At 42.1% G+C, this 6000-nt stretch overlaps 1 protein-coding gene across 3 annotated transcripts in view; it reads right to left on the reverse strand.

The window, feature by feature from the left end:
* Positions 1 to 2772, reverse strand: part of EPS8 (epidermal growth factor receptor pathway substrate 8) — a 175094-nt gene extending 172322 nt beyond the window's left edge. The window contains exon 1 of one of the 3 annotated variants that reach the window (XM_008707049.2): positions 2584 to 2772. The gene's annotated coding sequence lies outside the window, so the exon portion shown is untranslated. The remainder of the gene's footprint in view (positions 1 to 2583) is intronic. The other 2 variants (XM_008707050.2, XM_008707047.2) reach the window with 2 other exon arrangements.
* Between the last annotated feature and the right edge of the window lie 3228 nt (positions 2773 to 6000).

Raw genomic sequence — 6000 nt, forward strand, 5'->3', positions numbered from 1 at the left:
ATCTAAGAATGTATCTAGAAAACACCGCAGAGGCTGTAGTGAAACACTGAACACCTTCCCTGCATACATTAAAGTTAAAATGTTGACAACTATGTTGTTACAGAATTTTCCTTAAGAAAATATTTTCAATCACTAACAGCTGCAAACAATTTCATGCAGTAATTCCCAGCAGGGATGTCCTATAGCTAAAGTACTTTAACTAAAATTCCACTTTTCCCCTTACATACCACTGCAGATGTCTGAAAGTTGGTAACCTATCATTAACTTGTGTTGTTTTGTGGTGATCCAAATCTGTTTAATACAACTCACCAAAGTTAACTTAAATTTTATATAAATGAAATCAGTGTTAAAAAACTCACCCAACAAAACTTCAAGCATCTAAAGAGAGACCTTGAAAAAAAACTATCATCTTTTATTGTGGATACTATATTCTCTTATACAAACCATGGTTTAAGTGAGCTGTTGCGGAATTAAAATAGGTAAATGAAGAAAACAGGAGACTCATCAGAAAAATAAAAGGCAGTGAGTGAACATGTATGTAGTATAGCACAAGAAAAGGAAGGGTCCAGGATTTGGGGTCTATCAGAGACTGAAAGCAAAGAGTACGAAGCCTATGTTATAGCATAGAAAAGGCCTGATAAATGAAAAGTATCAGCATAGATAAAAAAATTGAAAACAGGAAAAATACGAAATGAAAACAAAATGAAATATTTTCATTTGATCAGAAACAAGCAAAGTGTTCGAAATTAGACATTAGACTCCTGACAGAGAACAAACCAGAACAAACCATGCTGAAGAATCACCCTAAATACAACTTCAAGTATTCTCCCATCATTAATAAAAGGCTGAAAATTACAATTTATTGATATTCAAGGACACTGGAAAGTGAGAAGAAAAAAGATTTCAAAAAGAATGTACCAAATATTGTGAACAGTGGTTATTTCAGAATAGTGGAATAAAAAGTTTTCTTCTTTTCTTTTTTTTTCCCTGCTGTGGAGTGAATGACTTGTGGAATTTTAAAAAGTCTTAATCTATGAATTCTGCACTAAACATGTCTATAAAATGTTATTACACTTGTGATACCCTTTAGTGGCAATTCTATAAAGTGCATTATTTTTCTGATTGTAAGTCAAAGTGTGAACTCATGACCAAAATTTTCTCACACTAGCAACTTAAGAACTATAACAATCTGTCTGAAAAACTCCAAATCCAAACTGAAAATCCATACTAGGTGAGAGAGGATGACATTGACTTTAATTTCAATGACCACACGATCTACATTTAGTGCACACTTTGCAAAACCCAAGTCCCTTTAGAATGGTATCCTCTCAGTAGAAATAAATTAGAAGCAACTCACAACACAGCTACTTTGCTGCTCCTGTGTATATCCATATATGTGTGTGTCTGGATACATATGGATACATACACATATATATGTATCTACACGTATATGGATATATCCATACACATATGGAGAGAGAGGTGTGTGTGTGTATTTATATTCTTCTAGGAATCTTAATTCTCCTATCTCCCAAAAGAATAACAAAGCCAAAATGAGGCTGTTCATATGCATCTGAAACCAAGTTTTATCTGAACTTAAGGTATTACCGATTCCTCTTACTATGAGACAAAAACTGAAACCTTCGAAAGAAAAGCAGTAATACATTTCATTGAAATACATTTTGTAAAGGAGAATTCCAATTCTTAACGCTCTACTGCCCTAGACGTCTATGGTTTTCAAATCCTAATACCACAGGCGTCCTACCCCCAAAGAGATTCCAGCAGTACTATGGGTACTAGAGGAAAAGAAGGATTTGAGAAACAATGCAAAGGAAGAGAACAATCCGTGCAGATTTTTGCATACAGATAGTCCTTGAAAGTAGGAAGTGTGACCATAAGAGAAGCGAGCCGGGTCTTCAAACGTGGGGAAATCTCCAAAGGCATTAATTGACAAAGAAACCAGAAAGGCCATCTTCCAAAAGTAAAATGGTGAGTAAAGTGGAACAAACTAAGAACGGAAAGTCAACAGGAATCAGGAGTGACAACTATTCAAAAACAATGAGCTATCTTAATTTGAGAGGGTCTGCGATGGTGGGACCTTGCCCCAAACTCTCAATTCGAAAAGACCCCCTCCATTTGAGGGTGGGGAGGGTAGCTCTCGAAACCCCAAGCCTAAAATAAGTCGTGAGGATACCGGTTCCGTAGTCGCCCCACCGACCAGATAAGCGCAGGTGTATGTGCGGAAGCTCAGGTTACCAGGAAATATTACAAGGACACTGAGAATCTTCTCTGCCCACCCCTCCCGGAGCCCCGGGTTCGGCGCGCGGCGCGGGGCAGCTGGGCTGCCGAAGGTCAGCACCCGCTCCGCGGCGCACCACAACCCGGCGCACGGACGCGCTCCGGTAGCAGCGCCCTGGCACACCTGGCTCCCAACACCAGTTGAAAGCAGGCAAAGTGAATGAAAGCGGACGCGGCGCCTGGCACCGCTCCATCCAGGCACAACAAAGGCGGATTTTTAAAACCGAGGCTGAGTTCAAACAGCTGGACCCCCGGCCGGCGCCTTTCGCCCCGAGGGGCTCTTACCTCGGATCCGCCCTCGGGGCCGTGGCTTTCCCCGGAGACGCCTCGAGGCGGGACGAGGCTAGAGGTGGCCAGGAGAAAGCCCCCGACCTGGACCACGCCCTTCCAATCCTCCGCGAGCCGCCAAGCCGCCGTCTGCGCCCGGCTGAAGTGCAGTGATCTCCCGGGCGAGCAGAGCGCCGGCCTCGCGCTGGGCAAGACCGCCGCGCCCGCCGCCGCCTGCGAAGTCTGGAGCTGCCCGCCCGCTCACCCGCTCGCCGCCAAAGCCAGCAGCGCGCCGCGCATGCCCACTACCCCTGCTAGGAGCGAGCGAGAACGCGCGCGCGCGCCCAGCGCGGGCCGAGCTGCTTCCACTCTCCGGGTCTTGCCGGCAGCCGAGCCGTAGAGTATCTGGTCGACCCCAGTGCTGGAGGCAAACCGGGCGGTAGGGCCGGGTGGGCGTGAGAGGGGCGGGAGGAAAGAGGTCAGGGTGCCCCGCTAAGTTATCGAGGCCATCAAAGTCGGGCCAGGGTTCCTAGCTGCGGACAGGTTTCGAGAAGTGCCCTAGCAGGACCGACTAGCAGCTGCGAGACGCGGGACGGGGAACAAGAGCGGCTGGAGAGGTTCGCCCCGGGGCAAGGGTTGATGCCTCTGGCCGTGGGAGTGCCCAGTTACAGCGCCCCGGGTCCTGGCGCACAACTCGTGTGCAGAAAGCTCGCCGCGCTCAACGACTCGCCAACCTTCGTCTTCCTTCTGGCGGCCCTGCCACCTATTTCCCCCTTTTGTCGCTCTCCTCTTGTTTCAATTCATGCCATCAACTGGTGGCACCCAAGGGCCTCCATTCGGTCCTTAGCTCCGGCCAGCAAGCCCAGACCCGCTTCGCAAGCCTGCCTTAGATCCCATCCTTCACGTAGTTCTTGCCAAGAGCCTGACGTGGTTTGAAGTAGTGGAGACTTCTTTCACTTAATCCCTCTCGTAACTTAACCAACCCGCACAATCGTTGCCTCCTCCATGAGTAGCTCACTGAGCCACTAAATGAGAAGCCCTGTGGTCTTCGAGCGCTGTATTTTCTTACTCTTAAAACACTCATTTGTCATAGCTACGCCCCCTTCCTGTTCTAACTTCTTTAAAGGCAATTGACTCTGAGAAATCAACGAAGGTAAACTTGGTTAAAACAGAGTGGACCCGCTTGCTTTGTGAGACAAGGAAAAGGACAGCGCAGTCAAGGGAAAGCAAAGTTTCACACCATGGGGGAAATTAAAACCATTATGCTAAAAGTTCAGATAGATATTAAGTTCAGTCCCCTATCTGAAGTAGAAATCCTCTCTGCAATATTTCCATCAGACCATCATCCACTAAAACTTTTACAATGTTGGAAGTCTTTATATTTATTGGTATTATGCATAATCACAATTATTTATTCAATTTTTACCTATGCCAGGAACTAAGCAATTTTCATATATTATTTCTAATCCTTAAAATAAGATAAGCCTTATTTTCCCTATTCAACAGGGAAGTAAGCTCAGAAGTATCATCTTTTTGCCACAGCCGGTACTGATGCTATAAAACCCAGGTCTGCTTAAAAGGTCTATGACCATTTGCTTTGTGAACATCAGTTCAACTTCCCTTAACACCACTCGTTCTGATTCTGACCCCTAAGAATTAATTGATCTCACTCTTTATAGACATTGCAAGCCTTGAAATACTTGAAGCAAACTATTAAGTAACCAACAGAATATCTAATGTTTTTCTATTTTTCAAAATTTTTATATCCTTTTATTTGGCAAATGGAATGGTGAGCCCTCATAACCACACTCTTTACCCTGCTTTGCATGTCCTTCGACTTTTCCTTTTCCTTCTTAAATTGTGCACTCAAAGGAGAGCCCAACATTCAAATACAGTGGGCCAAGAACTTTGTCACGTAATGATCAGTACCCCTTGATCCAACATACCCTGTCAGTAAGGCATCCAAACTTGTGTTATGTTTTTCTTTTAGCAAATGTATTACTTAGAGTTGAATAAAGCATCCAAGTCTATTTTACATGGACTACAATCAACCATAGCTTCCACTTTTCATAGTCTATGTTCCTATAATTCTACATGTTTAAACCCAATTTTTGCCTTTAATCCATATTAAATTTCATCTTGTTTGTTTTAAGACATAATTTCAGATTTTAAAATCTTATTAGTGATCACTTTTAACTTATAGTATCTGTAAAGTTAATGAACATGGCTTTTTTGTTTCCACTTAAGTCTAATAAAGTTATATAAAACAGGGTTATAAAAGAGTCTTGTAGCCCACCACCAAAAATAATCTCCAAGATAATAATAATTTATGAACCAACACTTTTCGAGATCAAGCACTTTAGTTCATGCAGTCATACTATAACCAACAAGGATTTCATGAATGGTTTTCCTAAGTGCTTTACTGAAATGAAAATTCACTGCATCTAGGATCCCTAAATACACCAGTCCAAGTACCTATTAAAGAAAGGGGAAAAAAAGAAAAAAAGGCAAATTTAGCTAAGCAGGACCCATTTTCAAATTAGCCCATTCTGGCATCAATGATCCCCATTACCTTTTCTAAGTGCTTAGAACCAATGTTAATAATCTCTTTTATAATTTTGCTGAGAATTGGTCAAACTTTCCTGTTTGTAGTGCCACCATACCCAAGTTTCCCCTTTCTAAAAACCTCATTTGTTAATGTTGGTGTGGGGGATGAGATATACGGAGTGAATAAGGTCTTTCAGAGGTGGAGTGAAGTTGCAAAACTTGGGGAACAGATTTAGTCTACAGCCGGGTGTAAAAACTAGACACAGAAAATGTGAAGAAATTGTAGTGGCTGAATGTATGTAATCTGAAGACTAAGACTGTATCTAAACTACTGAGGAGTCAAATATATTCTTCAAATACCCCTCCCCATTCCAATCCCCCAATGTAATGCCTGAATATCATTTAGGGACTGCCGTGTGTGGCTTTATAGGCAGTCTTAAAAGCAAATAATGCAACACATATCTGTAATAAATTAGAAAAGGTACACAGACATCATTTGTTCTATTACACTCACTTTATTGCACTTCAAAGATGGTTCAAAGGTGGGTTTGGTTTTTTTTACAAATTGAAGGTTCGTGGCAACCTTGCATCTTGCAAGTCTATCGACACCTTTTTTCCAAAAGCATTTGCTCATTTCATATCTCTCTGTGTCATTTGGGTAATCCTTGCAGTATTTAAAACTTTTGCATCATTATTATTACATTTGGCATGATGATTCTGTAATCAGTGATCTTTGATGTTTCTATTGTTATTGTTTTGAGGTTCCAGGAACTAAAAACATATGCTATATCAGGTATAAAAAAATGAAAAGAAGATTGGTGTAGCTATATTGATATCACACACAGTGGACTTAAGATAAAAAAAAAAAAGTATCATTGATGATAAAGC

Source organism: Ursus maritimus, unplaced genomic scaffold (assembly GCF_017311325.1).
Source record: "Ursus maritimus isolate PB19 unplaced genomic scaffold, ASM1731132v1 scaffold_26, whole genome shotgun sequence".
In the NCBI taxonomy this organism is placed as follows: Eukaryota; Metazoa; Chordata; class Mammalia; order Carnivora; family Ursidae; genus Ursus; species Ursus maritimus.